This window comes from Mastomys coucha, unplaced genomic scaffold (assembly GCF_008632895.1).
Source record: "Mastomys coucha isolate ucsf_1 unplaced genomic scaffold, UCSF_Mcou_1 pScaffold22, whole genome shotgun sequence".
NCBI classification, from domain to species: domain Eukaryota; kingdom Metazoa; phylum Chordata; class Mammalia; order Rodentia; family Muridae; genus Mastomys; species Mastomys coucha.
Genome location: NW_022196905.1, coordinates 148271982 through 148282234, shown reverse-complemented (window position 1 = coordinate 148282234; position 10253 = coordinate 148271982).

The window sequence follows — 10253 nt, the reverse complement described above, 5'->3', positions numbered from 1 at the left end:
GACCAAAATGTGGACACTTCATTCCTTCTTAAAAGGGGGAACAAAATACCCATGCAAGGAGTTGCAGAGACTAACTATGGAGCAAAGACTGAAGAAAGGGCACTCAAGCCTGATATAGCTGTCTCCTGAGAGTCTCTGACAGTACCCCACGAATACCGAAGTAGAGGCTCACAGCCATCCATTGAAGTGAGTACAGGGTCCACAATGAAGGAGTTAGAGAAAGGACCGAAGGAGCTGAAGGGTTTGCAGCCCCTTAGGATGAACAACAATATGAACTAACTAGTACCCTCAGAACTCCCAGGGACTAAACCACCAACCACGGTGTACACATGGTGGGACTGATGGCTCTGACAGCATGTGTGTAGTAGAAATGGGAGGAGAGGCCCTTGGCCCTGTGAAAGTTCTGTGGCCCATTGTAGAGGAATGCCAGGGACAGTAAGAGGGAGAGGGTAGTGTGGCGAGCAAGGGGAGGGAGGAGGGAACAAGAGCTTGTTCTTGTTGTTTTTTGTTTTGTTTTGTTTTGTTTTTTAGGGGAAACTGGGAATGGAGAAATCATATAACATGTATTTTAAAAGATTGAGGAAAAAAAAAAGGAGAAAACTAACTCCAGCAAGTTGTCTTCTGACCTCCATGTGCAAAACCACTATACATGTGTGACCATAATCATATACAAAATAAGTAAATAGATAGGAAAAAAAAGTGTTTTGCTAGGCTTGGTTGTGTACACCTCTAATTCCAGAACTCAGAAAGCAGATGTACATGGATCTCTTTAAATTCAAAACCAGCCTGATCTACGTAAAAAATGTAACCCAGTCTCAAAAAACAAAAACAAGTCAAACAGTGGTGGCACACACCTTTAATCCCAGTACTTGGTAGGCAGAGGCAGGTGGACTTCTGAGTTTGAGGCCAGCCTGGTCTACAGAGTGAATTCCAGAACAGCCAGGGCTACACAAAGAAACCATGTCTTGAAAAACAAAAACAAACAAAAAAAGTAGTTGTTCTTCAGAAACAGTTCTACAATGTGTCTGTAAAATGACCTAGGGAAATGTGCTAAAGTTTATAATTACCTAACCAGTTTTTATTGAAACATATCCCAGGAGCTAGAACAAATCCTGAAGACTTCAGAATACTTCACTGATAGTGTTAATTTAAAGTGTGTGTGTGTGTGTGTGTGTGTGTGTGTGTGTGTGTGTGTGTGTGTGTGTGAGAGAGAGAGAGAGGGGGGGGGTTGCATGGCTGAGCCTTGATGCACACCCAATAAATGGTCTGAAATAGGTATGGGAAAAGCTAATGAATTGTTAATGAATAACTTTAAATTTTCTTCTGAGAAATTTTAACAATACAGAGAAGCAGTCAATGTGTTTATATATATTTGAAAAGCATCCCATTGGTACCATTTTAGTTACATAAAAAAGGGCTCTGGGAAATTAAAGGTCACTTAAAACTTGCAACAAGTTACTATATAGAGTCATAGAAAGCCAAGGTATAAGATCAAGACAAGTGCTATGATTACAGTCCAGACTATTAACTGCAGTTGAAACTTAGAAGTACAAAAGAAAAGAATAAAATGCTTGTGGGAAAGATGTACATAATAAAGATTAGCTTTATCCAAATGTTGTTCTCCCATTGGGAATTTATTAAATCCCAACAATGTCTTAGTCACATCTCCTATTTCCAGTTAAAAGAATGTACAAACTCAGCCTAAGCATGATTTTAGTTGCAATAAAGTGGCTAGGATGATGAATCAATGCACAATACAGACTAGGAAAATAACCAAATATCAAACTCTTATATATCCTGAAGCACACAAACCAAAGGTTAGAGAGGAAGAAGATTCTATACTCTGGAGTTATCAGCTTCCCTATTAAAAAAAAAAATGGACTAATTTGGGAAATCTGTGCTAGAATTTTGACTCTGACCAGTCCCTGCATTGCGCTGTTGTAGAAACATACATTTTTAAGAAACTAGCATTTCAAATGGAAATTCATAAACACAGAAAAGCAATTAATGACCATTTTGCTCATGGGAAAAAATTACTGTCATTCTTTTCAATGGAAATCCTACTTGCTAAGAGAAAAAATGAAGTATTTTAATAAATATTTTACTAGAACATATTAATTGTATAAAATAATAGGTAGGGTAGAAGTTTGCCATAAAGAATTTTCATTTAGAATGTTTTTATTCTAGCAATAACATTAATTTTTTCTACAATTAAGATATAGACTCAATTAAAAATGTGTCCTTTTGGATGTATGTGCAATAGATATCCCAGAAGTAAACTGCCCTCAGTGCAGAAAAACAAGAACTGCTCTTGCATATCAAGCTTATAGCTCAATTCACCAAGCCTGTAAAATCTTGATAAGAATCAGTGTCTAAAACATAGGCACATTCCATCAGCAACTGGGTCAGGCACATTATGATGCACTCATTTCCACAGTTTTTTAACACCATGAATGGTCTAAAAGATGCAGAGTAGCATCTGCATTGAATCTGCCTTCCACCTGCTCCCAGGTCCAATCCTCTAATGAGTGAAATTGGTATCCACTTTTCAACCCCCACATATCCTCCCTATGTCCATATCTTCACTGCTGTGATTATGCCTCTGCCATACTCAATAACTCTCTGCAGTTTCAACCCTATGGAGTTAAGTGTCTTTGCTCTGTATCCTATTGTTACCATAGTTTGAAGTTCTTTAAACTGTACTACACAGAGTACAGTGTTGTCTACCTGTCCCTTCTACCCAATCACCTGATTGAGTATCTTTCCTACATCTTCCCCAATATCATAGAAAAAATTTAAAAATACATTTATAAATTCTTTGATAGCCTTCTTTTGGGGAGATTAGAACATAATTCCTCTCATTGAAAATAGAATGTGCATATTGGCTCAATTCTAACACTAAATGAAGCACAATTAAAAACACTCTTAAAACTAGGACACAAAAAGATGCTGCTTTACCTGAACTTATTCTATTATTCCCTCTCCTACTCCCCCATGGTTGCTTCTGAGAGAAGCCATTTGCTGCATCATGGAGACACTGGGACAAGCTAGGGTATGAACCCATGTAGTAAGCAACAGAGTTCTTCTGCCAATTACCAGTAAAACATAGAAGCTTCTCATCAATAACTATGGCAAGTATGACACTTGGGGTTGGTCTCACTGGGCTCTTCAGGCCTTCAGAAAACTGCAGTCACAGACAACAGTATGACTAAACCTTCCTAAGTAGAACCCAGACTGATCTACTCTAAAATGCCTGACCTACAAAAACTTCACAAAATATCTGCTCACATGTTGGGAGTAACTTTTCATGCAACAGTAGAATTAAAAAACTACTAGTACTAACTAACTGCTGGTAATTATTATAAACCAATCCATTTCCAAATACCTAAACTCTGAATTCAAGATGCAAGTCATGGGTGAAAGAGATGTGACTACTATATAAACATAAGGAAGTGAGTTTAGATATCCTCTAAACCTATGTTAAAAACTGAGCATAACTTATATTTATAAGTCCAGAACAGGGATGGAGGGGAGACAGGCAGATCTTTGACATTGATTGATGGGTCAACCTAGACATATCTCCCCGAACATCTGTATAGAGAATATCTTATGTCTGTATGGATATGGCACCTGTTAATAATAAATCTGATCACCAATTAGCTGAGCAGGAGAAAGGTGGAAATTCCTTAGAGGAAGAAAGGAACTCTGGAAAGAAGAAAGAGGAATAGGCTTCTCATGAGGAAACAGATATGATTATGGGCCTAAGAAGGTATAGCTTGCCATGTGGTTGGATGATGCTAGGTGGTCAGGTTAACTTAGACAAGCTAGTTAAGAGTCTGACCAACTAAGGTCTAAGGCTTTGAAATATTAAATAGTCTCTGTGTGACTATTTCAGGAATAGCTGCTTAAGAAATAATTGCCACCATATTAATTTCCAGCAATGTATGTATATACATATATGTGTATATAATCCTTAATATACAAACAACATCAGGCTCATTTAGCAAATGATCTTATCTCAGCAAATAAAGATAGAGAGCAATCAAGAAAAGATGCTGAACATCTACCTCTAGCCTCCACATGCACATGTATATATGCACACATCTATACTACTAATAACAAAGATACAAGTTCCCCTCCTTGCTTACTTGAGAAGAAATTATGTCTCTACTGATAAAAGATAGGATCTTCTTCCCTTAAGATACTATATCTCCCTGCCATAGATCTTCATGAATTGTACAATTTTTCCCTTTTTACAGGATAAGCTCTATGATAATGTAGTCCTCAATGTTTCTTACTACTATGCTTATTACTATTATAAAAACATTTTTCAATGTTTCTTATTATTATGTAATTACAGGAAATGCATGAATGAGAATGAAGGCACAATGCCAGCACACTAGGACAGCATGTACAATATCCAAGGTTTGGTCCACAGGACTGAAAATAGGGAAAACAGTCTACTAAGTGTGTAAGAACTGAAATGTTGATGATGATGAAGAGTGATCAGATTCTCAAAAAAATTTTCTTTGATTGGTTTATTACTTTATTACTAAGAAAATCTATGAGCCCAAAGAATGAGAGAATGTGATAACTACTTATTGTCTTTCTTCCTTTTACAAGAAGAAATATGTTGCATGGAGGCAAAATTGTAAGTGCCCAAGTGTGCCATATTAAGTAAAAAGAAATATCAACATTTTGGTGTTGGCCCAAAACTAGTACATAATTAAAATATAGGAAAAACAAATCAAGAAATAGATGGTTTTTAACAAAATAGCAAAACCTTTACTGACAAGTCTTCAGTTGAAGGCAGGAATTTTTCTCTTTAAAACTGTTGGTGAGATTACATCATCTCTCTTTTACTGTTGTGTTCCTTAATTTGTACAATTTTAACCAAACATCTAGAGCAACATGGAAAAGTGAATAACCATTATTGATTATTTGTATCTAAATTCCAGGCTTTCCATTTCCTCTGAGAATGGAAAATATAAAACCAATTATTATTTGAATATGCAACATTTAGAGCATTTGGATATTAAAAATAAAAGTGCAAAGTTATTATGCCTTGCTAGAGCTCCCCAGACATAATTGCAGAGAGGTATGGATTCTTTCTGCCGACCCCTGTGTTTGTGACTAGTAAGAGGGAACACTGTCAAAGCCCTTCTCCTTGATTCTTCTGTAAAATACTTATTATCAACCAGTGCTCAGCACTCAGTACTCAAAAAGCATATTTGGGCAGTATAAGCTAAAGTGGACAAACCATACCTATGGCAGCCTATGCAAGCAAATTTGAGATCAGTCTAAGACAGCGATAATAAATCTGGAAGACATTTTACATAGGATAATTGCTTTATTATAAATATCTATCCAGTTACAGATTACTTTATACTGTAAAATTTTTATTTACGGGTGGACTATTGTGTTTTCTTGACATCTAAAGCAAGTCAGTGAGCTCTCCTTTGCTAAGCAACAGAAACAACAAATAAACAAATGAATCTCTGAGTGAAAGTCCTTCACAACTTGCTCTCAGATACTATAAAAACATATTTTTCCATTCAAAATTATAACAAGGTTAAAAACATGTCATACTCTTAGACTGCTAAGAACACCTCTGGATTCTGTGACTGATATTGTTTCCAATGTCAGTCCTCAATATAGGGGTTATATTTTAAGAGACTGGAAACTCTGAGTGGGATTATTCACATGACTAAACATTGGATTACAGATTGTTTCTGCAATATTTTGTTCAGTAGATAAATGAAATAAGGATATAAGCAATACTTCAGGTAATTTAATCTATATGAGTTATCAATGGAGGTGACTTAAGACAGCATAATTTTGGCCTTTATTAGTAAAGGTGCAAATTCTATTAACCTAGAATTTCCAGATAAATGGCTGTATTTCTCTTGGTGTGGATGAATCTGTATGAAAATAGGGCAAAACATTGTGCATTGTTTAATAAAAAACCTGCCATTCAAGTTTTAATGCCTACAGCAGTAAATTCTATCTAAAATATCCAATTGACACTACTGATCCCACTATTTGTATTAATTGTCTCTATGAGTAGTAAAGCTAGGTTGTTCCACATCTGGGATCTAGTTATTTTAGTCAACTTTACTTAATTTTAACTGGTAGAAAAAGCTCTTAAAAAGCACAACCATTAGGTGAAAGGAACACCACTTCGGGTACTACTTCAGTGAAATGGAAATGTAGAGAAACATCAAAACAAGAAGAAAACACCCAGAATATTCACAGAGAAGTCAGGAGAGAGAAAGGGGTTGCAGAAGAAACATGGAGGAACTCAGAGTGAGGTAAATGAATGGTCTGTAACCTATGTGAATATATACTCCCCAAATATGTGAAATATTCATCATGAGTTACTGACAACATTTCTTTAAAAAGAAGATTTTTCAGAAAGCAACACAAATTAAACCTAACAAACGCAAGAATCCTACAAACAGAAACCAAGGCTACTTGGCCTCATCAGAACCTAATACTCCCAACACAGCAGGTCCTGGATGTCCCAAAACACCAGAAAGGCAAGATTTGGATCTAAAATCATATCTCACGATGGTGCTAGAGGAATTTAAGAAGGACATGAATAACTCCCTTAAAGAAATACAGGAGAACACAGGTAAAGAGGTACAAGCCCTTAAAGAGGGAACAAAAAAAAATCTCATAAAGAATTACAGGAGAACACCAGTAAACAAATAGAAGCCCTTAAAGGGAAAACACAAAAATCTCTTAAGGAATTACAGGAAAACATAAACAAACAGGTGAAGGAATTGAGCAAAACCATCCAGGACCTAAAAATGGAAGTAGAAACAATTAAGAAATCACAGAGAGACAACTCTGGAGTTAGAAATCTTAGGAAAAAAATCAGGAAACATAGATGCAAGCATCACCAACATAATACAAGAGGTAGAAGAGAGAATCTCAGGTGCAGAAGATACCATAGAAAACATTAACACAACAGTCAAAGAAAATGCAAAATGCAAAAAGATCCTAACCCAAGACATCCAGGAAATCTAGGACACAATGAGAAGACCAAACCTAAGGATAATAGGGATAAAAGAGAGTGAAGACCTCTAACTTAAAGGGCCAGTAAATATCTTCAACAAAATTATAGAAGAAAATGTCCCTAAACTAAAGAAAGAGATGCCCATGAACATACAAGAAGCCTATAGAACTCCAAATAGACTGGACCAGAAAAGAAATTCCTCCCACCATATAGTACTCAAAACACCAAATGCACAAAACAAAGAATACTAAAAGCAGTAAGGGAAAAAGGTCAAGTAACATATAAAGGGAGGCCTAACAGAATTACACCAGACTTCTCACCAGAGACTATGAAAGCTAGAAGATCCTGGGCAGATGTCGTACAGATGTCGTACAGAGAACACAAATGTCAGCCCAGACTATTATACCCAGAAAAACTCTCAAACACCATAGATGGAAAAACCAAAGTACTCCAGGATAAAAGCAAATTCACGCAATATATGTCCACAAATCCAGCCCTTCAAAGGGTAATAAATAGAAAACTCCAACACAAGGAGATGAACTACATCCCTGAAAAAGCAAAAATGTAATCTTCCAACAAAAGTAAAAGAAGATAGCCACATGAACGGAATTCCAGCTCAAACAACAAAAATATCAGGAAGCAACAATTACTTTTCCTTAACATCTATTAATATCAATGGACTCAATTCCCCAATAAAAAGACATAGACTATCAAATTGGGTATGTAAACAGGACCCAACATTTTGTTGCATAAAGGAAACCCACCTCAGTGACAAAGACAGACACTACGTCAGAATAAAAGGCTGAAAAACAATTCTCCAAGCAAATGGTCCCAAAAAAAAAGCTGGAGTAGCCGTTCTAATATCAAATAAAATTGACTTTCACCCTAAAATGATCAAAAAATAAGGAGGGACACTTCATCTACCAAGATGAACTCTCAATTCTGAACCTCTATGCTCCAAATGCAAGGGCATCTACATTCATAATAGAAACTTTACTAAAGCTCAAAGCACACATTATACTGCACACAATAGTAGAGGGAGATTACAACACTCCACTCTCTGCAATGGACAGATCATGGAAACAGAAACTAAACCAGGACACAGTGAGACTAACAGAAGTTATGAAACAGATGGATTTAACAGATATCTATAGAACTTTTTATCCTAAGACAAAAGGATACACCTTCTTCTCAGCACCTCATGGTACCTTCTCCAAAATTGACCATATAATTGGTCACAAATCAGGCCTCACGAGATACAAGAAGACTGAAATAATTCCTTCTATCCTATCAGATCACCATGGACTAATGCTGCTCCTCAATAACAACATAAACAATAGAATGCCCACATACACGTGGAAACTCAACAACACTCTACTCAATGATTACTTTGTCAAGGAAGAAATAAAGAAAGAAATTAAAGACTTTCTAGAGTTTAATGAAAATGAAGCCAAAACATACCAAAACTCATGGGACACAATGAAAGCAGTCCTAAAAGGAAAACTCATAGCTTTTAGTGCCTACAAAAAGAAACTGGAGAGAACATATACCAACAATTTGACAGCACACCTGAAAGCACTAGAAAGAAAAGAAGCAAATTCACACAAGAGGAGTCGAAGGCAGGAAATAATCAAACTCAGGGCTAAAATCAACCAAATAGAAACAAAAAGAACTATTCAAAGAATCAACCAAACCAGGAGCTGGTTCTTTGTGAAAATCAACAAAAGAGATAAACCCTTAGCCAGACTAACTAGAGGGCACAGAGACAGTACCTTAATTAACAAGATCAGAAATAAAAAGGGAGACATAACAACAGACACTGAGGAAATCCAAAAATTCATGAGATCCTACTACAAAAGCCTATACTCAACAAAACTGGAAAACCTGGATGAAATGGACAATTTTCTAGACAGATACCAGGTACCAAAGTTAAATCAAGATCAGATCAACGATCTAAACAGTTCCATATCTGCTCATGAAATAGAAATAGTCATTAATAGCCTCCCAATCAAAAAAAGCCCAGGACCAATGGGTTTAGTGCAGAGTTTTATGAAACCTTCAAAGAAGATCTAATTCCAATACTCCTCAAACTATTCCACAAAATAGAAACTGAAGGCACTCTCCCCAATTTGTTCTATGAAGCCACAATTACTATTATACCTAAATCACACAAAGACCTAATGAAAGAAAAATTCAGATCAATTTTCCTTATGAATATCGATGCAAAAATACTCAGTAAAATTCTTGCAAACCGAATGAAAGAACACATCAAAATGGTCATCCACCATGATCAAGTAGGTTTCATCCCAAGGATGCAGGGATGGTTCAATATATGGAAATCCATCAATGTAATTCACTACATAAAAAAACTCAAAGAAAAAAAACATATGATCATCTCATTAGATGCTGAGAAAACATTTGACAACATCGAACATCCTTTCATGATAAAAGTCATGGAAAGATCAGGAATTCAAGGCCCATACTTAAACATAGTAAAAGCAATATACGAAAAACTGATAGCCAATATCAAACTAAATGGAGAGAAACTTGAAGCAATCCCACTAAAATCAGGAACTAAACAAGGCTGCCCACTCTCTCCCTACTTATTCAATATTGTACTTGAAGTCCTAGCCAGAGCAATTAGACAACAAAAGGAGATCAGAGGGATATGAATTGGAAAGGAAGAAGTCAAATTATCACTATTTGCTGATGATATGATAGTATACTTAAGTGACCCCAAAAATTCCACCACAGAGCTCCTAAACCTGATAAACAATTTCAGCAAAGTAGCTGGATATACAATTAACTCAAGCAAATCAGAGGCCTTCCTCTACACAAACGATAAACAGGTGGAGAAAGAAATTAGGGAAAAAACACCCTTCACAATAGTTACAAATAATATAAAGTATCTTGGTGTAACTCTATCTAAGCAAGTAAAAGAACCATTTGACAAGAACTTCAAGTCTCTGAAGGAAGAAATTGAAGATCTCTGAAAATGGAAAGATCTCTCATGCTCGTGGATTGGCAGAATTAATATAGTAAAAATGGCCATCTTGCTGAAGGCAATCTATAGATTCAATGCACTCCCCATCAAAATTCCAACTCAATTCTTCACAGACTTAGAAAGAGCAACTGGCAAATTCATCTGGAACAACAAAAGACCAAGGATAGCCAAAACTATTCTCTACAATAAAGGAACCTCTGGTGGAATCACAATCCCAGACCTTAAGCT